This window comes from Chlamydotis macqueenii, chromosome 1 (assembly GCF_036417535.1).
Source record: "Chlamydotis macqueenii isolate bChlMac1 chromosome 1, bChlMac1.mat, whole genome shotgun sequence".
NCBI classification, from domain to species: Eukaryota; Metazoa; Chordata; class Aves; order Otidiformes; family Otididae; genus Chlamydotis; species Chlamydotis macqueenii.
The window spans coordinates 119,630,135-119,657,877 of record NC_141556.1 but is presented as its reverse complement, the minus strand read 5'-3'; the positions used below and the strand labels follow the sequence as shown (position 1 = coordinate 119,657,877).

The window sequence follows — 27,743 nt, the reverse complement described above, 5'->3', positions numbered from 1 at the left end:
TAGCGCTAGGATCTTAGAGTAGGCACCTCAAGCCTTTGACAGTCTTTTAGGGATCCCAGTTGCCGCTCATTAAGCAGCTTGAAGTTCAGACTGAACTCTTATACTTGACATGATATCCAGTAGGGAGCCAATTTAGAGAGCAGGGGACAGGTGCATTATGTCCAGGCTCTAGCTTCCTCCAGGCTGATAGTTTTAGGCCTAAGTTGATTGCTTTGTTTTAAGCCAATCAGTAGATAATGATGACATTTATAAATCTGAAACGTATTTTCTTTCTTTCTTTTTTTTTTCTCCTCCCCTCTCCTCAGGCAGAGATGATATTAGGAAATCAGTCAGGACTCATGAAGAAATTCCAGCTAGTATTTAGGGATTGTAAGCTTAGATTAGAAGTTAATCACAGGTGCTGGGGGTGATGTTTACATTGGAATAGCAGTATAACCAGGTAATTGTAATTGTTGTTCTTAATAATTGTTAAAAAGATGAGCCGTATGTTTCTGATGTACAGGTTTGGGGTTTTTTTTTTGCTTTTTTTTTTTTTTTTTTTTTTTGGAAGGAGGATGTTATTTCATAATAGTTTCTAACCATGGAAAGAGACCTCTCATCTTTTAATTTTTGTAAAGATCAACTTAATTGCTCCATTGCATAGATTTCCAGAACTTAAGGGATAGAGTTAGAAATAATACAATATAAAAAAGTTAATTATTAAATAAATATTAATGTTATTACATTGCTCTTAAGCAATATCTACAAAACCTTAATTGATACATAATATTTTTACCATCATAACAAATACTGAACTGTTTGTCTCACACTTCACAGTTTTAAAAGATTTTACTGCTTCTGTTCTGTTTGCTTGCCATGCATAAATAGTGTTTTTATCTACTTGGATCTACAAGATTGGTCATTTTATGACCTTGAAGGTCTGTGTGTCTTTGTATAGCAGAAAACAGAACAGGACCCTGCTGGCTTGCTTAATAATTCTAAAGATTATAAGACTTAAGTTATTATAAGACTTAACTGTAATAGGTTAACCCTTTCAAAGTGTCACGTTGGTGGCCCAGTTCTCCCTTTGTGGACCAGCTTTCCTCTCTGAGCAGCATCTTTTTTAAGGCAGGAGGGAAACATATTGCCATGATTCATGGCTCATTGTGTGAGATGTACCCATGACTGCAGGTCCTGGCTTGGAAGGGAAATAAGAGGCATTAAAAACTCTGAACTGTCTCAGCGCAGCTCAAACACAACCTGAACAAAGGATTCATTGCCTTGCTTTTGACAGGCCTAAATATTTCATTTGGCTTAAGCTATTTTTTTCTAATGAAAAATTTGAGCTCATAGTCAAAATCTTTAATTTGAGGGGCTTCAGTGAATGGAAGCTGTAGGGTGTTTAGGCTTTTTGTTTTTTTTTAACCCAGAAAGTTTTCTGTTTTACAGTCTATGTTATTCTGTAGTCTTTGATGATAAGCCAATGTTTATCTGAATTTTAAGGATCTCCAGCAACCCTGGAGTTGCTCCTCTAGAGTAAATGAGAACTTTTCAAAGTAGTCACTGGGACTAGCATTGCCATTGAATCCCAGAGAAATTTGAGAAGCTGAAAGTTATCAGTTATTCCTGGAGTTCCTGATCACCTTGGGCAATCTAGAAAATTTTGAATTTCCCTGATTTTGAGTAAAATGAGCAGATGAATATGTGCAAGATATACATTTACTAGTATTTACTGGTATTTTTAATTGCTTTTCCTCAGGGGCTGAGAGGAACCTGAGCACTTAGGGCTTGGAATCCAAACTCAGTTTGGCATTGTGGCTTTCACTTTTTCCCCCTTTTTTTTTTTTTTCCATCTTTTTTTCTTTTCCCCTGTGGGTTGCAACAATTTCATTGACAGAAGCATGGTGTGCACATACGGGAACTATAATATTAGCTGGTATGATCTGTGTAGAACACTAAATCATATAAACAATCTTTCTCATAATTCTAAATAAGAAGAAATCTAAGAAAATGCTGGAAAAATACACTAAGATGTAGGTAAAACAGCTCTTTATTTTGACAAGATCTTCTTTGTCTAACTAAAATAAGTCAGTGAAGTTCAGTTAGAGGTATAAAGTGGAAGTAGAAATTAGCACTGAAAAAATACCTGAATAAAAATTACTTTGTATTATTCACTGTTTCATTTTGTAATAATGTCTAACAGACATGAAAAATGAAATTCATTTTTAGAAGAAATGTCCTACACAGCAGTTTTTTTTGTTTGTTTTTGTTTTTCCTAAAGGAACACAATTTAAAAACTTTATTTCTTGAAAATACTACTAGGTGTATAATTTTCCTTTTCTATATTAACTGTAGATTAGGATCTGTTTTCATATTATAAATTCAAGATTGTGACCATTTTAAAAATTATCTTGCCCAGGAATTATGAACATAATGCAGTTTTTTTAGCATATCTATACTGTCTTAAAAAGATTACTTCGTGTAACAGTTTGACATGTGTATAGATATAAAAGAGCATAAAAAGATCAAATTAAACAGCTTTGTTTGAGACAAAGAGGTTATGAGGCCACAGACGTTTGACCTAGAGGACGTGCTGCTTTGTAGGTTTACACATTGACTCTAACATTTGAAATGCAGTCTGAAATTTTAATTCAATGTATGAGTTGGGAAAGACAGTAGGGCAGTGTACTTAAGCAGAGTGGTGAATCTAAGCCCTAATTCTGAAGTAATTTTCATTTCAGTACAAAGGGAAGTTATGGTACTTTATCTGAAACCAGATCGTTGTAACTGTCCTTCTTGTCATCTTTTCAGATTAGAAGTAAACCAAAATTTTATTTAAATTTAAGCTTGTAGAGCTATGCTTGCTTTAAAAAAAAAAAAAACCCAGATCTTGTTATACTTCTCTATTTTTGAAACTGTTTGTAGTTTTTTGAAAGGCATGTAGCTAAAATGAAAATATAGGTGTTAACAACAGCTGGCAATGAAGCTCTTTGAGAAGGGGGAAAAAACCTTTTGTTTTAAGACTTGGTTTTTTTTTTAAAAAAAGGACATTGTCTACCATTTGCATGAATCTCAAATTAAGCTTAAACTTAACTCTTAACTGAGAAAATGTTGAAATGGTGTTGCTTACTGTCTCTCCTAGATGGTATTTGACATTTTTGTGTTAAAATTAAGAAATCTACGCATAAAAGAAAATGTATTAAAGACAAACTTTTTATCTGGACTCAGCCAATAATACACAGCTTTTCTAAGATTGAAAACCCTTTAGAGTGGTCTGTATAACAAGCACAAAATTATTTCCTACTATATTAAGAAGTGTACATGTTTATTCTAAGCAGTAGACTATTTAAATGTGACATCTTGCTCATCTTTAAATATTTTACCAGTTATTTTTAAAGCAAATTAATTTCATTTACTGCGTAAGAGATCCCAGTAGGCATGCTACTTAAAGCTTTTCCTGAGGTTTTGATGTGTTTTATAGAAACCTTGAATTTCCTTTTTCCTTTAGGACTTTTTTTTCTTTCTCCAAAATAATGTTCTCTTTGAAACAACTTTGGAAGATTCTATAAAGGTCTTAATTGTTGCACTGGATTTCCTACTCTCTTTTTCAGTTTTACAGCATTTCCTTTTTATGAAAACAATTGCATAGAATATTAAAGAATGGATGGGAAGGAGGTAAGTGGTAGCAAGGGTGATAAGTACTGTGGTCAGCTGGGATAGCTGGATCTGAAAAAGCAAGAGGTATAGCTTCTGAAGAGAAAAAAATAGAGATCTAAGAGACTAAAAGAATTAAAGGAGGAGCTTAAAGACATGAAGAAAGCCGCAAAAGGAAGTTGTTGTTGGCAGATGTGCAGGTTTTTCTTTTCTGCAGATACAGATTTCTTTGAAAGGTATACCAAGTGATATTTTAATAAAGAGCACTGTAGTTGGCACGTTGCCAGATGCTGACTTTGACTGGTAGATGTTCATTATCCGTCTTATGAATTGTTATTTAATTGTGTAATATTACTTTCTATCCACTGATGGAAAGAAATAATGGCTAGCAAATAGAATAAATTAAAAAGCATGCAAGCATAGATAAATGGGCATGACACTTGAATAATTTTTTGAGCTGCTCAGTATATTGCAGGTATTCAACAGGAGGAGATTGACATAATGCCAAAGAGTCTGTGCTTAGGTGACCCATTTAGTGACTGACATCTCCATTTCTCCCCTCCCACCCAGCTGTAACCAAATCTCTGTTCCTCATTCTGCATAAATGAAATTATTTGCTTTGCTATACGTGAAGCATGGTGTGCAAAACGCCTCCCATCCTACTCTACTGGCCCAGTTTCTCCGATTCTGGGAATCAGTGGAGCACTGGAGGTCAGCAGTTGGTCTCCTTGCCCAGCATGAACTTTAGGAGTAAATGTCAGCAAGCTCTTAAGCTAGCTGTGGACTTCTCATCAAAGTTTAAGACCCTGATAAACCTCTTACTGATGCTGTGGCAACGATCAACATGCTGTATGTATTTCCATTTTAGAAGAAGATAAACATAGGGACTTGACTGAAATAAAACAAGTACACAAGAAGTGCTGTGATCTTAGCAGTCTTTAAATTTCTCTAATATAAACTGTACATAAGAAGCTTTGTCTGCTTAATCCTCACTGGTTTTTAGACAATTTGTTGTCTTACAATTAAGTACAGATGGTTTGGAGTTGTAATGCTGATAAAAAAAAAAAAAGATGCTTAGGATTGCTTCAATTTCCGGGTTGGATTTTAACAGTAATCCATGTCTGAAACATAAGAAATCTGTTTTTATCTGATCTTTAATGCTTGTTTACAGATAGCTGACATATTTCAATGATTACTGTATGTATATAAAATAATACCATTATCATATTTAGTGAAGGAGTAAATCTGTAAGAAGGCTGTATAATAACATCCGGCTCTTCTGTTTGTGCTACTTGTGGCATAACTTGCTGCTTTGGTTTAACCATGCAAGAAGGGTCTTCTGATATAGGGGAGGTTTGATTTTATGGTTGGAATACCACCATCAAGAAATAGGGTAATATGTGGGAAACTCTTCAGTATAATTATTTAATGTGGAGAAAATAGCTGAAGACTCCTAGAGCGATTCACTCGCCGACACCTTTTTAGGAAATTCTGTCCCTCTTTTCTTAAAACACAGGCATAAGCAAACACATAAGGCTTTGTAATACTTTTAACCATTTCAAAGCAGGATGGGAATGCCTGATGGGTTTCAAATATCACCTCTGCTATGAGTCTGTAAGATAGATATTTTAAGCTGTTAAAGTAAGTTCACTCCCTAACTATTTGCTCCTCTAACTGTAGACAATCCTGTCCTCCTTTCAACCAATACACTTGCTGTGGTCTTTATCAGGAGGCAACCTGATAGAGGGAAACCAGCATTTTCGGCAAGGAAATCACTCCACCTAAGACATTTCCTGAAGCTTGGATGTACCTTTGGCTTTTGAATGATGCTTGAAGGCACTTATTCCCGAGGGAGGGAATGAAATGGAGGGAGAAGGAATGGAATAAACAAGGGTCCAAGCAACAACGTTCCTATACTTTTATCCATGTTGGATCTTACCACGCTCTGTGAATATTTAGATTTTCAGCTGCTAGTTGAACTGTTACTAAAAGAACATTTAGTGTATTTTAAGGTAGTGAAATATGGCAACTTTTTTTTTCTGACAGAAAAATGATCCCTGAGTTGCATATTTAGTATAGAATCATAGAATCTTAAGGTTGGAAGAGACCTCCAAGATCATCAAGTCCAACCATCAACCTAACACCACCATGCCTACTAAGCCGTGTCCTGAATTGCCACGTCTACATGTTCCTTGAACACCTCCAGGGATGGTGGCTCCACCACTTCCTTGGGCAGCCTGTTCCAGTGCCTGACCACTCTTTCAGTAAAGAAGTGTTTCCTAATATTCAACCTAATCCTACCCTGCCACAACTTGAGGCCATTTCCTCTTGTCCTATCACAAGTTATTTGGCAGAGGAGACCAACACCCACCTCCCTACAACCTCCTTTCAGGTAGTAGTAGAGAGCAATGAGGTCTCCCCTCAGCCTTCTCTTCTCCAGACTAATCAATCTCAGTTCCCTCAGCCACTCCTCGTAAGACTTGTGCTCCAGACCCCTCACCAGCTTCACTGTCCTTCTCTGGACACGCTCCAGTGACTCAATGTCCTTCTTTTACTGAGGGGTCCAAAACTGCTTCTGTCTCTGATGAAATAACTGTATAAATACAGGCAGAATATCATGCTGGATAATTTTAAGAGATATGTGAGTAGTCACCCCTGTATGATTCCTGACTTAGGGGTTTATATTTTACAGCAGTTGTACAGTGTCAGTCACTGTTTCTGTGTTGACCCCCAAGCTCTTTCATCTTTGGCAAGATGAGAGCTTTTCTGTCAGCAAGAACCACACCAATGCTGCTGTATTAGTGAGACATTACATACACACAGCATGCATGATCAATGCAGCTTGCCTGAGATTATCTTTCGCTTGGGCCTGATGGATACCATGTGAGGAGGTGCAAAATACCTGAAATGGTGGAAGCTGATGCTGAATTAGTTCTCATGGTCAAAACATTATTTTTGTGAAATGTATGCTTATCCTTTGGTAGAGGTGTTAAAGGTCATCTTTTCCGATAGAGCAAAACTCTGAGGCATTTTTCACTAAAGACAGCAATGTTGTTTCATTTTCACTGAAGATCTGATTCTTTAATGCTTGGATAGTAACATTTAAGGGACCATTTGATGTGAATTTGCTTGTTTTTATTAACTTGCAGCACTGAAATATGAGGAATTTTGTTGTTGCTGCTCCAAATTCTTTAAAATCAGTGATTTAATAACATGAGGGACTCAATTAGCCCTTTGACTGCTTCTGGATGAGAAGTGCAGGAAGTTGCTGAGGAAAGGAGTCAGCAGAGGATAATCTGCAGATAAACAGCAACTCAGCCAAGACCGTTTGGAACAAGTTGTGATGGAGGATCCCTGCTCCCTGCCCTCTCCTGGCAGCTCTCCACACTGACAGGTGCTTAAAGTCCAGAAAATATGGAAGCTTTCACTGCTGCTCTGCAGCAGCAGTCACCCGTTGTGGCAGTCTTCCTCTGCTTTACTGTCTTTCTAGGTTGGCTGGCTCAAGGTCTGTTGCTGGCTTCTACGCTGTTTTGGGTGTTCCTGCTAGCTGCAGTGTTCCTGCCCTTACCTCCAGGGACAAACACACGCAAAATGAGGAAAATCACCTTTCCCTTCATAATCACTGCATCTCTCTCACTTTTGTTCCCACAAGCAGATCCTGAGTATCTATTTACTCCTCACCTGTTATGATACCATTCTCCATATCTGGTCAGGTCAGTGAAGAATCTTCTCAAAGGAATGGGCAGAGTCTGTGCTTAGACATAATTCCTGTACATGTATGTTGTTTCAAAATGGTGATTCAGAATTGAAACTGCATACAGAAAGATGTAGCCATGTCCTTGCACTGAATTTTTCAGTGCAGTCTAAGGAAAAAGAAAAAAAAAAGGAAATCACTTGCCTGGCTTTGCTTTGCCACAGTAACTGAACAAACTGTGCAACATGCATGGGAGTTGACAGGTAAAGAAATGCATGCTTAGTTTTCATTTTAGATAGTGTTTTAAAAGGAAGGAATGGTCATGTTTGTAAAACACTCAAGTGCTCTGGTGAGGAACACTATATAAAAATAAAAGCTTAAAGATAAGGAAAAAAAAGGTTTCATTCAGTTACAGTTCACACCTTCAGAGAGCCAGTAACTATTTTAAGGACATTCCTGGGTTTTGATGCTTGATAACTTTCCTTATAAATACAAATAGCAGAAAATCAAAAGGAGGAAAATTAATATTATAGTAAGGTGTTGCCAGAGGCCTGCTACCATAATAACCACATATCCATAATTCATACAGAGCCTGCAAGAAACCATAGCTTTCTACTTTCTTCTGAAGATGATGAATCTCGATTTGCTTGGAAACTTGGATGTTTTTCCAATTTGATGCACAAATAAAACAGTATTTTCCCCTCTTTATGTTAAATAAAAGTACTTTTGTTTAGTCCAGAACATTGTGATCAGAAATTTTATATTCTGTAACACAGTGGAAGGAAGTGCCTTCTTGCAACTGTTACAAAAAAAAAACCTCATTATGTTTATATAATTGTATGCTGAAAAGTTTCATGCTAAGTTCAGACCTGCTCTTCTTTAAGCTACTCTGACAGAAGAGTCTGAATTTTGTTTCTGAAGCCAGGCACAAATCCCAGAGAGACATTCACAATATCATTTGCAACGTGTACTCAACAGTATCATAGAAACCACAGCCAACATCTAGGCCTTTTGAAATAATGAAGCGTTGTGATGGCTACTTTGGTAGGATATGCCAAAAGTGGGTTATTTTCCTGTTAGCAGAGAAGTAAGGTGCAGCAGATCACCTGGTCTGTTCCTTTATGGCTCAGTCACAGCTGCATATGCTGCTTTGAAGTGTAGATGATGCAAGAAGGGTATACATTAAGTCTCCCTCACAGTGTTTCCAACAGCTCTTTGCTATTTTGCAGTGTTGTATTTCCTCCCTGTTTCTTGGTTTGCTGAGTGATTTGCAGTCACAAGGACATCTGTTGGGTCCTAGACTATTATTTATTCATCTCTCTTTGCCTTTTTCTATGTGTGCTGGGTGCCACTGTGTTTTTGAGTACAGGATTCCAAGAACTGGGATCATCTTTTCTGTCCTTAGTGTCATTGTAATGCTGCCGTCCCTCAGAAATAGTATCTGGTTGTTCCAGATTTTGTTATTTCCTTCTTCAAAAGAAAAGTGTGTTTAAATTCCTATTTCTAGGGTTACTGTTGAGTCTGTCAGCCTCTGTGTCTTGCCCAGTAGATGGACATGTTACAGAATTAAGTGCATCTATGCTGATCTGTCTTAAGTCTTGGATATTTATTTCAAGGGAATTAATTGTTTTGTAATGCTACTATTCTATTACAGACAGAGGCCGTGGAAAGAAATATGGGAAGATAATTTGGAGGAGTATTGTAGCAAATGCAGGCTGTCTAGAGTGCTGTAGCTGTGTAAGACACTTACAGATGGTGTAACTAAGTACAAGAGTCTCTTGTTTCAGTGATTTATTTCTGCCTATAGGTAATGATGTAGGATAATTGAACACAAGAAACAGCAAAGGAAAAACATTTTCTGTTTTTTAAATCCCCTTTCTAGTTTATATCACAGATGAGATTTATAACTGAGATCTCTAAATTCAACATGGCTTGCAGCCAGTGAGATGCAAATCAGAGCCTGGCTTCTGCAGACTTCAAAGTCGTGCAGAAAACAAGACACTGCGTCTTTAAGAAGTGCTTATTTGGCATTTACTTATTTAGTTAAAGATCATTGCCAGGCAGAATTCCCGTGGGAGGAGTGGATGGTTCATTGGGCCTCATGGGGAGGGCGGTAATTAAACTCTGAAGGCAAGCAATGATGTTAAGCTAAAAGCTCATCTTTAAATAGTAATACACTTGCAATGTAAAGTGGAAGGCCCTCGGGTGCCTGTTGACATAGCGTTAGGAGCTGGCACTTTTTTATATAAAAGCTAAATTGAAGAAACTGTTAGGAGCTCATCTGCATAAAGCAATATGATTCTGCCTGAGGGTGTGGGCAACAGGGAGTGATTAGCAAAATGTCTTTTTCCTTGCTACTCTGTTGCTCTGCTAACATGCCACTTGTCACCGAGAAATTTGAGATACCATATGCCAACCTGCATCTACAGAGACCCTCTTGCTGATTGCACATTGAAGAATTCCTCTTCAGCACATGAGGTGCTGTCAAAAAGCATTTCTGAGACTGCATGAAACATGCTGGAAAGAAAAATCTTGTGTTGCCTTCCTATTTCTTCCTCTTATGTTGCATTAAACCCTTCCTAGTCACAACTTTAGATGTGAAGCAAAACACGTTTATAGAGAAAGAACTGGATATTCTTTGCCGACCTTTGTCTCCTTCTCATCCCATGTGGGCTGGACTTGTTTATACAGACTGACCTTCAGCAATTTGAGGCTCTAGTTCCCATAGAGGAGTATGAGCCAGCTTGATTTCCATGGAGATCTGGATGGGGCACTCATTTTGCTTAACAGCTGTTTGAATTCCTTGTAGCTATGCCTCCTGGGGCAAGATGGGGGTGCCTAGTGGAATGATATTAATAATTAAGAGAAAAGGAACATCATGCAATAATGTGGTTTCCTGTCATACCAGTTGGAGAGCTCAGTTCCTTAGAATAAGTAAAATAAAGAATACCATAAACTTCTGTTCAAGTGATAATTTTTTGTTTTGAGATAAAAATAACTTTTTCTCTTTTAACAAAACAAGCTTAATTTTCTTTCTTAGCATTTTGATTTTCATATCCAGTGTAAAGTGGAATATTTAAATAGCATGTATAGTATGTTCATGTAAGGTCAGATCAAACTCTTCAGAAACATATTTTAATATAAGATTTCAATATCCTATATAAGTGTTCTACCTGTAGTTCTGAACTGAAAAAAAATGTACGCATGTTTTCATTTTGAGGTTATTTTGGTTTTCTTTGAATGGACGTACAGATGTAAAATGCAAGGCTCACTTAAGTCTCCTCTTCACAAAAGATATTCTGGTGGATATTCTTGAAATTAGCATGTGCAGCCATGGAATTATTTACTCTGGATTGTTGCCATTATTGTAAAATATACCCTAACTGTCAGTTATTGCACATACTTTAGTACAGAATTGATCTGTCCCAATGGTGGCTTGCTAGATGACTCAATCTAGACCTCAAATTATTTTGGATGCATCCTAGCAAACTTGTGCCTGGTCACATGCTGTACCTCACTGTGCTTGTCTGCTGTGGAAATGCTGGTCACTTCCAGTTTTTGTTACATGGAAAGAGACTGGCTGTATTGCACTGCATACCTGAAAATTATTTCCTAAAAACAGTCTTTTGGACCTTTGGAACACCCTGTTTCAGAATACAAGGAAAACCACTTTTTTACTTGCATGAATATCCATGCAGTTGAAATACCAAACACACTGCGACTCAGTAGGTGAACAATGACATCTGGACATTCATCATTAACTCATTGATTCTCATACAAGACTGATAGGGAGTAGAACCATTTCCATCCATTCGGTACTAGGTGAGCAGTCTAAAATGATCATATAAAGATCCTGGCCATAATGACAGGGTATCTATATCTCAAATCCACTACGTGTCTTGTACTGTTAATGATTGTTCCAGTAATAAATCCAAACACTGGCAAGATGCTGAGGACAAACTAGGCTTTCATCTTGGGGAAGTTTGGTTCAAGCATTTAGCACCAATTCAGAGAATCTGGGGCATGAAGTCAATCTGAAATGAATGTGAAAGAGGATCCCCTCATAAAAAGGACTGAAAGATACTGACAGGTTAGATTTGGAAAGCTGGTGCAACTATCATGCCAATGCTGTTTCTAGCCTATGCATAGAGGGTTTCAGTGCCCTAGGCTGCCTGTATGCTGAGCGTGAAGGGGAAGGCTTGTTTATTCTTCTTCCTCTGTCATGTCACTCATGACAAGAAGAGACATGAAAAGCTCAAGGGCCTAATCAGTTTTTAGGCTCTGACCCATATTTTGAGATATCAGTAATTACAAAATACAGGAATTCTCATGTCTTATTAGACCCATATAACTGCACCACTTCCACAATTGCTCCAGACTTAACTCTGTGTGAATGAGAAGTTAGCAGGCACTCTATTTTTGAAAGAAACTGAACTGTGGAAAGGAATGAAAATGCAATGTGGGTGATGATGCAAGTGAAAAGGTTTGTTTTTTTTTTTCTGTTTGATGCTCTGGTTTTGGTTTTTGGGGTTATTTTTGTTTTGTTTTGTTTTGTTTTTTTCCTGAAGCTGTGCCAGGTGCCTTGGAGGTAGCAGGGAAAAGGAAAACAAGTGCACAGGCTGGCTGCCTTATCTTCCAAAAGATAAGATCAAGTTGGTTTTGGCAACAGGGTAGAACAGACCTGATAACCTGTTTTCCACTCTGAAACATGACCTCTAATTCTTACACTTGTTAACAAGGGTCTGTTTTGTAGAGTCAAAGTGGGAAAAAGCAAGCAAACAAAAATATATCCGTTGCAATTCTCAAGGAATGTGCTTGCTGCAACAGTGAGATTCTCCATTTTGTGAATCTGTAAAATTCACGTGACTGTAAAAAGGTGAAGACAAAAGCCACGCAGTTGTGTGGACTCATTCGCTTTGCAAGGTTCTGTAATTGTACTTTAATCTTGCCCTGTGATCTGAGACACAGGCTGAACAGTCCTGAAGTAGGAACCAAAAGCTCTCTCAAACATGACAAGGAGGTTTCTGCTTCATTGTATGCTATAGAACTGCTAATTTATTTTTGTGGAAACTCTAGGAAGAAGCAGTTTCTGCTGTGGCTTTTCTTTGTGTGCTATTGGACTTGATTTTAGAGCAGATTGAGAAGGGCATCTGCTTATAGCACTTGTAAGGTTAGGACATTATATTAAAAGAAAAATATCCTTTATGAGACAAAGCTTAAAAAAATCCTGGTAGTGTCAGTGATGGTACTTATTTCTCTTGTCCTCCCTCTCTCTGTTCTTCTTTTGCTCTAGCAGCTTTGACCATTGATGCTAATTAGTACTGAAAAGGACATTTTTGGCAAGGCTTTTAAATACAGCTTTTATCATCTCTAGCAACAGACAAAGTTGTATTTAATGGTATTTGACATCTAAGAGTGACTGCAAGGTCTTTTTTTTCTGTTGATTTTTTTTTTTTTCCTAAAGGAGTTCCTTATTCTTCTAACTCATTACGTGTACATTTATTCTCAGCATACTTGTATAGTTGGCTGAGAACAGGTTGCGTTTACATGAGTGTACGATATTAAAAAGCAAATGAAAGTTACATCATTGTTGCTATGAGTGTTCAACATCAGGAGATTTCCTTTTATGTTTATACTGCATTATCTGTTGAGCTACTGCTTTTGATAGATACATCTTTTAAAATCATGATATGATGTATTTTCCTCTTTTAAAGATTTTAAGACAATTCCTTACAGCACCACCTTACAGCCAATAACCACAGTTATTGGCCTGTATAGTATAGTTGGTGTTCAGTTGCAAGAGACTCGTGAGAAATAGTTGATCCAAATTGTTACTGTAGGTATTTCCTACTCGCTTATCTGCAGCAGTATTTTTGCCATACATCATTGTAACTCTTTTCTTTAGAAGGCTATTTCTGCAGGGATGTTGATTTTGGCCAGGCAGCATTGCCAGATTTAGCTGTGCCCATGTTAGATTACAAGTACTGCCACTGGATAAAAATTTCTAGAAACAGTAGCAACAAAACTACTAAGGCCTTCAGAAATAATGAACTGACTAGATATTTAACATGAATCCTACTTGCAGACTTCTTTCTGTTTCTGTTTCATGATACGTTTGTCCCAAATTACGCAATCTACTTCTGCTACCCCAAACCATTAATTTTTCCTACTTTCAGTAATTTCTATTGTAACCTGCTATAACTAAGCTGGATCAAATGTAGAAAAAAACAAGATGGAAAGAGTATCACCTCGTAAGATACCAGACAAACATGTACTAAATTCAGTTGATGTGTACCTCTAGACTTAGTTGCAGGGTGGAAATCAGTAGTCTGTAGAAATAAATGTATTCTCCACAACAGCCATCTTCCTCTTTCATTGTTTCCTGTAATAATTCTAAACTGCTAGAGTTCATGTTAAGACTGGATTTTGGGAGGCAGTGTCAGTGCTTTGTATCTCTACTAGAGAAGTATTCTGCAAACTGGAACTCATTTAAGCTACTTTCAAACTCTTTCACCCTCCACCTCACTCTGAGGTTTAGCTGCCCAAACCAAAAGCATGCAATGTCAGTGCACACCCTCATGTGGACTTTTGTGAACTTTTGGCTAGGGTTCTTGGCCCTCCAGGGGTTATAGCCATCTGTCATCAGAGAATGATCTAACTTACACTGGCAAACTGGCCCAAGGAAATGAAAGATAAAGATGAACTTTCTCTCATTTTTTGCATTTCTCAGCTGCACTGCTTGCTGTGCCATGGCCTAGAGGTATGATTATGGTCATAACTGTTGGACTAAATCATGGATATGGCATGTCAGCAAATCTCAGGATTCCCCTCCTCTCCTCAGTTCTCTGTGTGCAGATTTGACTTTTGAGCCTTGTCCCACTGAAATAAATTTTCAGTTAAATTCTATTATTTTCTCAGAAATATTTTTGTTTCAAAGCAGTTAAGTAAAACACAGTTCCCTAGCTCTGCACTCCCTTATTGGAGTTATAGCTTAGATGCTCCTCCATAGGCCAGGCTTGTTTGATGAACGTATTTCTCAGAAGACAGCAGAGATCTATTTTGGTCAGCTGTTTGGGTTATAGTAGATACTGCTGGATTAGAAAGCTCTGCACAGGAAATAATAATGCCATTTGGCTCTAAAATTTCAGTTCCCACAAGGCAATGTGTGGACCTTGCTGGAAGGATGGAGAGTGCTGGGAAGTGCAAATCTTCAAGGAGTTAGTCTGTAGGTGAGAATGATGATCCAAACTTCAGCTTTGATAATATCTATGCTTATTTTTGAACAGACAGAAAACAAGCATTTAGTGCTATTCCAGAAAAAAAAATGTTTTGAGAATGCTGAAATGTTTCATTTTGATTGAGACCTTAAAGTATTTCAGTATCTATAGCCTTTTTTCCACTAATTTTACTTTTCAATTAAGAACATTGACATATCAGGTTTTAGCCCCTGTACAACATTAACAGATGCTGAAATGTGATCTTTTCTGATGAGCTGGATATCTTGTGTTTTGCTTACTGTCAGAAGTGGGCTACTTTTTGTTAATTTCATATTTTTAACATTATATATATCTGTATTAACTGTGTGATGCATCAGGAGCTTGTGCTAGCTAATAATTGGCGTGTTGTTCACATACTGAATAATAGTTCACATACTGAATTAGATAGAAGATATTTCCCATATGTAATATAATTACTATGTCTCAATAATCAGTGTGAAAATAACTGTTTTGCCTTTCTATATATAGAGCTTTACTTTGGGAATGAGAATAACATAATAATCAGCATTTGCCAGGTGGGACAATCCCTATATTCTGGAGTTGAAATCTATAGCAGTTTACATCAACTCAGATACTTAAATGAATATTGGGTTGTTGCTTTTGGGAACAGTAGAATTTGGGATAATGTTGTCGCTAGAGTGAAATTCTGTCATGAAAGACCTTTAAATTAAGCTTTTTGTACCCAATCCAATAATCTAATTGAGTCATTGAAAAGTCTCCCGTTGAGTTGAATAGGCTTTGGGCCATTAGCTTTTAGAGCAGCAGTCCTGCATTGGAGGTTCTCAGGGGTGGGGTAACTAAAAAAAATTCTCTTCTGTCAGACTATAGAGCCAGCTTTTCATCTAGTTTTTAGTGGGGATTATATTTTCAAATAGGTGTCTAAAGTGTTCCTCTCAAATCAGGGTGCAGAAGCATTTTATATGCCCAGTGTAGGTGTGCCTGTGTTTGAAAATATGATTCCAAGAGTAATTTCTCTTTGATTTGTAATATCTTTTACATACCAAATAATTTTCTTTAGGATGATTCTCTGCAGTCAGAATTAAGTTATCCAGTCAGAAAAAGTCAAAGAAACAAAAAGGACAAGTATTTTAATGTCTTCTCACTTTCTAATACTGCTCTTTAAAGTAAATGTCCCTGGTTGGTGAAAAGGCAGTAAGGGAAGAGAACCTTGAAACTTTAGGTAGTAAAGAGATCTCTTCCACTTCCAAATATCAGAAATCAGCATTTTTACTGCAGTTTCTGCTTGGTTGCTTTTTGATTTTTGGTTTTCTTTTGTTTTGGTTTGGTTTTTTTCATATAGCAAATATATTCTTCCATCACTTCTGAATTCCTGTCTTTTTTTTCAAACTCTGCTCTACTAAATGCATAAACCTATTTGGTCCCAGGAGGATGTTACAGGAATGAGAATATGTATGGGGTTTTTTTCTACTTTCTTTGTGGGTTGATGGAATTTTATCTATTTATATTCCTGATATTTACATATCTGCCAGCTCGTCATAACCATTTGAAGATACTCTTATTTCATGCTTATTTTAAGCCCTGTTTGAAAAAGTTTCTTTTAATGTATGAATGACCCCAAATATTGTTATATCTTGATCACAGTAGCCTGGTGAACCACCTAAGCTTGAGATTAACCTTTGACCTTTTGCCTAAATTGTTGCAATTTTAGATACAATTTGATTTCTGGCATATCTACATGTTATATGGTAATGGCATTTCAGTACCTGTAGCAGTGATTTAGAATAAACATGCATGGGCAAAAAGGTATTCAGTATTCCAAAGAGTTATTGGAGTACGGCCATAATCTGATTAGTTTCTAGCTCTTTTTTGAGAGGGATAAGGTATTTTCCTCTAAGTTTTAGAGCTTCATTTTTGAAAGAGTTACTCTATCTCGTTCAGAGTAAAGTATTTGACACTCAGAGCATTTGCCTATACAGTCAACAGGAAAACAGATACCTCTTAGTCTTCAAAAAGATTGACTAAATTGTGCATATTGATTATTTAAAAGGATGGAAATAAGAATTTCAGGATCTTCTTGGAATCACCTGAACACAATATAAAATGAAATGCTGAAAAATACAGAGCGTTTAGGCAACAAATTTAAATAACAAAGAGTATGAACAGACAGGAATACAAAAAGTCTTTTAAGGGTACTAAACATTCTTTTGCAGTAGCAAAATATTGTATGTAATCTCAGATAAATATGTTTATCAATTCCTGATCTTATCTCAGGGCTTTTTAAAATGGAGTTCAGTACAAACTACAAAGCATGAAAAATACTGTCATAGCAATCAGTGCAATTAACATTAAAGAAACAAAACATAAACATGTCCTTCTTTTGCATTTAAATAAGGCATACATTCTCAAAACCGACAGACCAGCTTCTTCTAAATGCATGATGTTACTAACAGCTACAGAAAATAGGGAGTAATCAAGGGAAACACATGAATATTACTGAGTACTGAAGAGCTTTTATCGCTCTGTGAAATGTGATGCCCAGTGATTTCCTGGAAAATCCCACCAAGGATGCAGTTCTGTTACCTGCTTACACAGTCTCTGGGAAAACATCAGTGGGTTACAAGGTGACCTAACTTCTGTCATGGATATAAAGATCTAAGTGTGTTTTGAATATTTGGGATGTCTTCATGTTTGTACCAGGGCAAGGAGATAATCCTGAAATGAGAGAGGATCCTTCTGATGACTTAATGAAAGGCAGTTCAAAATTGGCTGAGCTGTAATCTGTGAAACTTGCCATTTGCAGTAGATGTTTTGCTCCACAGAGCTTGTTAGATCCTTGCTGTTAAGAGAAAATGAGAACCTTCTGTTTGCACTGAATGTGCCTCAACCACTCTAAGTCTTTGCAATGACACACTCTACAGTCAAAGCACTCAGGTGTTTCCTTGCAACTTGTTAGAGGTGTCAGAGAAAACCACTGATAAGGTCATAATGAGGCATTGCCCAAAGTTTGCTATAGGTTGCCCCTGGCTTTTACTTTTTGGTTACGTCTTCCTATAGCTTTGGCAGCTGTCCTTCCAAGAGACAATACATGCACTATGGCGTTTCAGCTAATGTTTCCTTGATCCAGTCATATCTGTTTGCAGTCTTACCTACAGCTGCTAGTGCCATTCCTGCTGTGCAATGAAAAGGAGATTGCTTAAGGCAAAGACAGAATATAAGGGTAGCAGCATTTAACGGTGATGAAGAACTTGAGGACATGAGGAAAAAGGAAAGAACAAAATTGCACCAGCTATTTCATCTCTGATGTTGTCCAGCTTCTGGTTGCTTTCTTGCTTTTGTAACGCAAAAAAAAAATTTAAATATATATTTTTAAGTGCGTTTTCCTATGCAGAAAAGAATGCTTAAGTGATATCTTTACCATATGCACCACTTTATGTCCCATAAGAGTTATCAGTTGGATTTTTGACATCTAGCTGCACAACAGCTTTGTCCTTGAGGGACTTAGGTGGGAAAAGGTGGCAGCAAAAGGGTATTTTTTCTTTACAGGACTTCAGCAACTATCTGGGCATTAAGAAAATTCTGTGTACAAATTATTTCAGAGAGGAATCTCAAGGTACATCCAAGTTCAGAGAAAGACCTTTCTGCACTGGTTACAGACCTTTTCTATCCCTGTTTCTTTTCTGGTTTTGCCACATTTTGTCCTTTCTCTTTTTGCTTGTGCCCTTTACGTGACCCACCTGCTATGAATTCTTCTGTTCTTCAGACCCCTCTGTATCCAGGTCAACTGTTTTTTCCTTTACTTACTCATCACCAGGATGGAAACAGAAAGAAATATCAGTTACACAAACAATGGCGTCTTTATCTGACCTAGTGACACCTTGCTCCTATGGAGGAGCAGTCATAGGAATTTCTCCATTTGCCCCTAGATTACAGAACACTCAGTATAGTTTGAGTACTGGAGGCTTTTGCAAGTCTTCTTGAGATTATCTACCTCTTCAGAATTTATGTAGAGAATATGTGAGAGGCAGGCATGCAGAAATAAGAGAGAGAGGAGAGTCAGAGAGAAAGAAAAAGTGAATTGGGCCACGTTGTCATAGTTCAGCCCTGATCGGGACCAGACTACGCAGTCTCTCTCTCACTCCCCCCACCCTCCGAGAGAATAGAGGGAGATAATATAAGGAAAAAAATGGCTCAAGGTTTGAGATAAGGACAGGGAGAAAATCCTTAAAGTTACCATTACCGGCAAAACAGACTCGATTTGGGGAAAACTATTCATTTATTACTACAAACAGCAGGATAATGAGACAGAGAATGAGATAACCTCCCCCCACTCCTCCCTCTTCCCGAGCTTAACATTATCTCTACTATCTTCCCCCCCCTCCCCGAGTGGCACAGGGGGGAAGAGGGAATGGGGGTTGCAGTCAGTTCATCACGCATTGTTTTATGCCCCTGCTTCATAGTCGGGGGAAGAACTGCTCACATTCCTCCCCGGCTCCATTGTGGGGTCCCACCCATACGCCACAGTCCTTCATGAAACTGCTCCGGCCTGGGTCATCTCTTCCACGGAGTGCAGTCTCTCCAGAACGGCTGCCCCAGCGGGCCCTCCAGGGGCCACAGCCGCCTTCAGGCATCCACCTCCCCCAATGGTGGGGTCCTTCACGGGCTCCAAGTGTATCTCTGCTCCTCCGTGGACCTCCATGGGCTGCAGGGGGACAACCTGCTCCACCATGGTCATCACCACAGGCTGCAGGGGAATCTTGGCCAGGAGCCGCATTACTCCTCCCCCTCCTTCTTCACTGACCTTGGCGTCTGCAGCTGTTCCTCTTACAAGAAAAATTCTTCACAACAGGCTGGCAGATGCCTCTCAGAATCTCTTCACATCATCCAGCTCATCTCCTCTCCACTTCCTGCAGCCAGGCTGGGCCGAGACGGGCCCAGTAGGCTGCCTGGCGAGAGGCCAGAGGGTGAGGCCTGCAAGGCCTACAAGGCTCGCGCCTCCCCGTCTGCGCCTCTGCCCCTGCTCAGCTTCTTCACATCTTCTCTTCTCTTTTTTTTTTTTTTCTGTTTTCCCCTTCTTAAATACATTATCGCAGAGGCGTTATCACGGAACAGTCTGCTACCAATCGGCTCAACCTTGGCCAGCAGCAGGTCTGCCCTAGGCCCGGTCAAGTCCACTGAACAAAGGGGAGCGACTTCTAACAGTTTCGTACAGAAGCTACCACTTTAGACCCCCCCTCACTAAACAAAACCATAACACACGTCTTATGTTCTTCCATTTTAGTCTCTTTGTTCCTGCATTCTGTTCTTGTTGTTGATGTCATACTGTTCCAATTTTTTTGGTTGTCAAAGTAACTATCATTTTGGGCCATCCGGTCATATTACATAAATAAGGATGACAAGTGAAGGAGAGTAAAAGAAACAAGACAGGAGGGACCATTAAAAAGGCAAATGATTCGTATCAGTAAATCTGTCATGTAAACTTTGATAATTAATTTGAACCAAGGTTGAATTTTGCGCCTGGGTATCTAAGAGCCTTTTATTAGATTCGAAATGAATGTCTTCGTGCATCCAGTTTAGCTCTGATTTTAATTTTAAATGTTAGGTTTTAATGGGAACCTAAACCAGTGAATTTTCCTATAGGTACAAATTATAACCTTTAGTTTATTCATAGTCAAGTGATATCACTTGGGTGAAACACTGCCAGAATTGTGGAAAATTGAGAACAACTGAATAACTGAAAAACAAAATGTATTCTCCTTCTAGACTGGTCTGTAAATAGATCACAATCTCTAAAGGTGTTAGTAGCTATTCATAGCTTGGTTGTCACTATTGCTTGTTTCTTTTTCACTTGTGAATGCATATGGTTTCAGAATGTCAGGCTTGTTCCTAAATGCCTTCCAGATATGATGACATTTTAGGAAAAATTAAGCTTATTCCAGAGGAGGGGAACATTTCCCTTAGATCTGATATAAGTAAACGTGATCAAGGATATGGGAAAAAACCCCAAGTAGGTAAAATACTGATTTATTCCCTATTTTCCTGTTCAGATTTTTTTTTAAATTTCTGTTCATTTGTTTTAAATCCTCAATATAGTTTTATGTTTAAGTTCCTGTTAGGAATCCTAATGTTCATAACAGCTTTGAACTTTGAACCAGACGTTTTTTTTTTGTAGTGACACTATGCATATATTTTAAATGGTTAATATTTTATACTAGTTTGGAAATTAGATAGAGATGCCAAGTCTTTCCCTCCTTCTCATGTTTCACACAGTCATAGATTATGTTGAAGGGGTCCTTCAGAAACTAATCAAACTCAACTCTCTGTTCAGAAAACATCTAATTGGATCAGGTTTCTCATGGTTGTGACTAGTCAGCTCTTGAACACCTTTGAGGACAGATGTCTCATAACTTTTCTGCGTCTTTGCTCCAGTATCTAACCATCCTCATGGAAAAAAAAAAAAAGAAAAAGAAAAAGAAAAAAAAAAACAACAAACAAATGTCCTGTCACTGCACACCTCCAAAACCACCTAGCTCCAGTGTTTGTGTATTCTCTGATCAGAGACAGCAATAAGATGTCCCTTTCACCTTCTGTTCTCCAAGCTCACCAGTGAATGAGCTCACTTCTCTCAGCCTCTTCTCATGCACCATGTTCTCCAGACCTTTGACTTCCACTGCGCTCACTCTGGTACGTCAATATCATTCTGGTACTGGGGAGCCCAAAGCTGGGCACAGCTCTGTAAGGAGAGCTTACTTAAATGGAGCGTTTCCATTTTTAATTTACTACTGTGGAATCTTTCTGCCCTGTTCCCTAAAACTTTGGGCACATCTCTTGACCTTTATTTATCTGGCAAGCTACAAGGTCGTCTGAGAAGAAGAAACTTAAGATATGTTGCATTATCCCACCCCATGGCCAGGTGCAATATCTATTGCCGCAAAACAATATGCTGTGTGTGGGAGGAGTAAAGATGTCTACCTGCTGGGAAAATTTCCATTAAAAGCTTCCAAGCATATGAGAATTTGCTACTTTATTGCCATAAGCAAATAACATCATCTCCTCAGCAATACCAATATTAAAAGTTTGCATTTAAGTGCAAAGAGCTGAATCAAAACTTTGCTGCAGTTCAGTTTTGAAGAAACTGATGGCAAACCATACTTTTCAGCTTTCAAGGGAACTGCCTCCGACTCCCACTTCTTTCGTTTTTTTCTACTCAGCGAGAACTGTAGGTGAATTGTTCAGAGTTTTGCTGACACACCACCACCTATAAAATTGTATGTTGTACTGATGCGTGAAAAACACTCAGCATTAAGTTCTTGAAATAATCAATTATTTAGCAGCTCATCAAATTTACTGTCCACCAAAGGATCTTTATAACAATAATGAGGTCACTGCAATCAGATCCTCTGCTTCTGGCATTTCATCTACAAAGCCTGTACACAGCCACAAAAAAAAACTTAAAAGGCTGAAGTTTGGAATCTGGTCTTCTCTCAGTGGGAGAGGATTGCTTTTTAATTCTCCCTGTCTGGATACCTTCTTGTATGACAAAGTACTCAGATTTGCGAAAGAGAGGGGTCTCTGGTCATTAGAAACAGTGGCTGTATATTGACTTCACTGACTTTGAATCAAGCCTGGGGAATTAAGATATTGCTTACTAGGTGGGAAAGCTAGTTGGAAAATTGCATTCAAGGAGGTTTGGGAAGCAGCTTTTCTGAGTTAAAAAAAAAGAATACCCTTTAAACATTATATGACATATCCTCCCTAAAGGAAAAGATGCTTTTGGAAGAATAGCATTTAAGAAAAGTGTTGAAATATTGGCATTTACACATTTTTCTGAAGTTTTTGAGAATTTTTTTTTTTAAGAAAAAAAAGGAATAATTTGCAAGGGTCTATATTCACAATTATCCTTTATTTTGCTAGATTTCTTAAGGAGACTGCATTTAGTGTTAGTGAGACAATAATAGGAATACTGTATGGGGCTGGAGAATTATTCTCATGGGGGGGTAAAGAACTATTTGATATTAATTGTTAGATGAAGGGTATGAAAATCAGTGAAATTTAGGGAGAGTTTTTGAAATGACAAGGTTGTTTGCTGCGTTGCTGTGTCTTTGTGCTTTTCTGACAAGGAAGGCTTGTGCACGATGAAGTTGCATTAGCTGAGTTTGCAGGTGCAGGCACATGCCAACAGCTGTAGGAGTGACTGTTCTTCATTGTGGTTATAGCCTGCTTCTGCAGACCTACCTTCATTTGTTACCAGTCAAAATGTGAGAGCTATTTCTAAATGTATCTTAAGGAGCTAAATAAAAAAGAAGACTTATGTCCTATATTCTTCCCGTCCTCCTGTTTTCTCTGCAGTATGTGAGGATGATTTGAAACTTGGTTTGCTCCAATCCAAGATAGTTCTTGTTCTTTTCCCAAGAGTTGAAGCATTTGATGTAGAATGGTTGATGGCTGCAGGAGAACAAAGGACAAAATTATGTGGGAGAAGGAGATGGACAGTTGTTAAACTGAGAAGAAAGAAGAAAAAAAGGTGTAACTGGAGTTACTGTTTATTTTCAATTTGCATATATTAAATATCAATAGCTACTAGATAATCTAGAGAAAATTTTGTTTGTGAAGTTTTTCAGAAAGATCCTGAGATTTTCTGCAGAATAAGAAAAGCCCAAGTTAGACTTTTCTAAGGTTAAAAATGCAAGCAGAAACAGATGTATTAGCTTGTAGTCAGACAAACTGATAGGTTGACAAGAAGTGTGATGTATGGTTGCGGTGAGAATTCTGCACTGCATGTCAACAGAGAAATATTTATTGGCACTACATTATATTTATGGATGCAATACCACAGCCTAAATATAGTGCCGTTTTAAAATACAGTGCTAGAACTCATTAAATACAAGTAGGAAATTTGAAATGCAGTTTACTCTTAGAGTTTTCTTGCTATTCACTAGTCCTTCACATTAAAATCGTATTAAATACAGGAGATTGGATTCAAGTTCATCATCACAGAACTCCACTGAAGCTGATAAATTTACCATAAGATTACTTTGGCCCTGAATCTGTTGAAAGCAACAAGGGGTGATGGTAAATGTCAGCTCAAGTTTACAGGTCACAATTCTAGAACTAAAGCAAAAACATTTATGCTAGTCTGGGGAAAGAGTGACCTTGTTGACAAATAAATCTGAGATAGTAGGGCTCCTGTCAAGGCTTGAAAGAATCTGAATATTACATAACTGTGATAAAAGCAATTTTTTGTTGTGCACAGCATGCTGAAATGGCCCAGGATACTGGAAGGTCTGCTCAGCAATGAGTTACAAGTATGCTTTCTAGCCTTTTCAGAAAGCAAAACCTCTTATTTGCATCATTATATTAGAAAACAACACTAGTGGCTTTAAAAAGATTGTTTTTGACTAGTACGATATGCAGATAACTTGAATGGATTTGAAACCTAAACTGTGAATAGTCATTGCTCTTGTATGTACCAGTGTATAACTTCTGGACAGACACACCTCCAGTTCAATAAATAAACTGAATTTGTATTAAATTAGAGGTATACTTGAGCTAACTTCAGTGACTCAAGGACTAAATGTACAGCTTCATTCTTAAGTATTGCAGGTCTCAGATAGGTTTGTGCGCTCTCCTAGGGTTTCATGGATGCCATTGCCCCAACTAGAGGGGTTATGGCCACGTCAACTATGCTTAGGCACGCTGCAGCCATGCTTTAATTTGTGCACAGAGTTAATGTGTGTACAATGCTTTCTTTGTCCTTTATGCATCTGAGAGAAAATGTAGACCTCATTTGTGTATTGGACTGTGATTTTATCCTTTGTACTGGAAATATAGAAGAAAATTATGGAACTCAGCAGGTATGCTCACCTGTGGGGAAAAAATAAAAGCAATAAGGAAAACAGGAATGAAATTCTTGTCCTGTTGGAGATCATGGCACTTTTCCTGTTGATTACAGTGTGACAAGATTTCAATTACAATCATAAATAAGTCCATAAGAAGTTTTCTCAGACAAATACCCTTTCCTCATCTTTTTTCAATATTTTCTGACTTTTAGGCTAATACGCAGTTGTGAAATCTTCTATCTCATTAAGCAAATCAGGTAAACATGGTTGTGTCTAAACGCATGTGTGAACAAAATGATTTTTTCCATGGTTTTAAGCTAAGAAGTTTCTTCAGATATCTACATTAATCTTTAAGATAAGGAGAGAGTAAATGGGAAGTGCTGGTGCATGTAGTTAAATATTTATTAAAGTAGATGTGGAACTAAATGAGGAAAAGTGAAGAAAATGCAAAGACCTGGAGGGGCAACAGTGTTTAGATTCATCTAAATCTAAAGAATATTTCAGCAACAAGAAAAAGCTTCATTTTCCTTCCTTGATCAGTTTGTAGCTCTTAAAGTGCTGACTGCCAGTATAGTGAAGATCTTTCCTCCTCTCTGAGATTTGAGTGGGAGATAAAATTACCACAACAGGAAAAACTGTAGGATCTCAACTACACTAAAAAAAAAAAAAAAAAAACAAAACCATACCCTCCTCAAAAGCCTATACACTGTGCCACAAAGTGCTTATCAGTTTTAAGTTCTTATATGAAGGGCAGAAGCCCTATTGGCTTCTGCTAAGACTTGTGCTTCTAATCTATTTAGATTAAAATCCCAACCCGTTGTGGATTTGTCTTTCACCAGCATCCCTGCCTCCAGAGAAATGTGCATGGGCTGTATTCCTCTTAGTGTAGAAATCATATGGTAACCACTTGTACTTAACCCATGCATTCTTAACTTCTTATTGTGGTTTGTCTGCCTGCAATGAGCATGATAATACTCTGCAGACATGATGAGTTCTTGACTTTTTGTCAAACTGAGGTAAATTCTGAGGTTTACAGCTCATTTGGTTTTTGCTGAAGTCTTTAGACTAGTACAGAAAATAAATGTTACTGACTGTGTCAATAACACTTACCTTTTCTGAAATCCTCCCTCTGCAAAAACATGATTTGCAACACTTCCAGTGACTTTATACTTAGACAATTTGAAGAGTCCAAGGTTAACGTACTGTCTGATAAAATGACGATGATTTTATAACTGGATGGAAATGTCTCCTCGACTTTTTTTAAAGATGGAGACAGGCTGGGGTGAGAAGATCTCTTTTGGAACTGCGTCATCTTGAGGCACATAAATTTCACTTCAAGGGCTACTGTTGTCATGCAGCTGGAGAGTCTGTTTTTCGCATAGCTTTGTGGCTTTGGATCATGTGCAAAAGTGTAAATTCCTTTATTAGAAATTTGTAAGCCTTATGTGCATTTGTTATATTTTTTATGATACAAATTATTTTAAAGAAAGCAAACAGAAATGTCCCTGCCACCTTTTGAAAGAGGCACAATTTTGTGAAGTTTGGTCAGTATGAAAGATGCAATGGGAAATACATGGCAGACAGCAACAGACCAGGATGATGTGGTTTTTTATTTTTCACTTACTTCCAATTTAGGAAAAGAAAATCAAGTGATTTTTTCATAAATGATCATTATCTGAAACAGATGCATATAACTTTTGATGTCTCTCCAAGAGTCCTCCTTGTCTTTCATTCAGTTCTTGAAGATTCTTCCCAAGCTGATTTCTATACTAGGGCAAATGCAAATACAGGAAGATAGAACAAAAACAACAACAAAAATTATTTTCATGGCAACATCAATTCACATTCTGCAGGTACAACAGCTGCCAGTTTGTCCACTCACTAAATGAAAGCTCCTGAAGGCTCTTTATACTGTAACATTTGGCCAAAAATAACTTGGCATGCCACAGTTTTCCCACAAACCCACCGAGAGGGTGAGATTAAACTGACTGGCAAGCAGACTGTCAACTAGTTTAATGTCTTCATGCTAAGAGGAAGAAAACAGTCTCTAAACATTTGAGAAGGAAAAAAATAATGTTTATGGTTGGCATATTATTTTCATGGCCTAAAAGTGAAAATATTTATGCTGTTGAAAGGAATATGAAATATCTTCTGTCTCGTTCACCTCAAGGGCACCAGGTAATTTGTTTTCCAGCAGAAGACTATTGTAATTACATACATTCTGATTTAGAATTAATTAGCATTTTTTGAAGTTACAGTGACAAAACTAGGCAGTTACTTGAAATGAATTCTAACTGAAGTAAATAAGTTCCTCTTAGTCAGACTTGGACTTTCTAGTGACATTTTCTGAGGGAGACAAAATTATTACTTTCATAACCATTTTATGATTAAGTTCTGTCAGTAATTAGATATTACTACATGATACTAAAATTGGTATCACTGTTACCCATCTTGAGCAGATCTTAATGTGAAGCAGGTGTTGTATGAACGCTTCATAGAAGTATTTGATATAAGGCAGTAAGAAAAAAATGTAAGGCTTTTTTTTAGCAAGAGCATAAGTAGTGTTTAGACCTGTAATTACAACTGATTAACTTAATTAAAACTGGGACAGACAATTCTGAGCTGATTTTTTAGAAATCTGTGCAAGTAGGCCATCATCAAGAAGGAGTTAGCGTGATGTGTTTTTTAATGGTAGTCTTGGGAAAGTGACTGCAGTGTACTGAAAATCAGCTCCTGCTGGAGAAAAAGTGGGCGTTTTACCATTTAAACCAAGACAGAAATAAAATAATTCCTTAAGGAAAGTGGTTAAAATCTTTCTAATTTAAATTTGTAAAGCAAATAATTTAAATTAATGATAGTATTTTCTGCAGAGATTTTGCCTTCATTTATCTCCAAAGCTTTGCAGACCTGCCAGCCGGTTGAGTTTACTGGTGGCTTACTGCTTTGGCAGGCAGCCCACCTGCTAAATGACTTAGGTTTGGGTATAAGTTGGATTTAGGACCACGAAGCAGACTGATTTAGGTAATGTTGGAATTAAGATTTTAAAACCTCTCTGTCCACATTAGGGGATTTATACTTCATTCTGAGCTGCCATTGTAAACTCTAAGCATGCCCACCATAAGCATGTTCAGGTAGTTGAAACGGTACATTCAAACACTGGAATTTTCTACAGCTGCAGAAGAAAAGATTGTTTACAGACAGGCGTAAACAAAATGTAGCCTCATGTTATTTTTCTTTTTTATATATTCATCACTGCTGGTAGGTGTTATTACAATATTGTACAGTCTATTTAAACGACTACAAGTAATGTTTAGTACAGTAATGTATTCACTGTGTGTTTTT

The 27,743-nt window shown here is 37.6% G+C and overlaps 1 protein-coding gene and 1 long non-coding RNA gene across 2 annotated transcripts in view; one reads left to right on the top strand and one right to left on the bottom strand.

The window, feature by feature from the left end:
- The window catches only part of DSCAM (DS cell adhesion molecule), a 401,860-nt gene that overhangs the window by 99,141 nt on the left and 274,976 nt on the right, over window positions 1-27,743 (top strand). The window lies entirely within an intron of this gene.
- Window positions 22,445-26,161, bottom strand: LOC147602257 (uncharacterized). Its single transcript, XR_015260988.1, has 2 exons — window positions 26,026-26,161; window positions 22,445-23,007 (listed from the first exon to the last, which is right to left on the bottom strand). It is a non-coding gene; the product is annotated as an uncharacterized LOC147602257 (long non-coding RNA).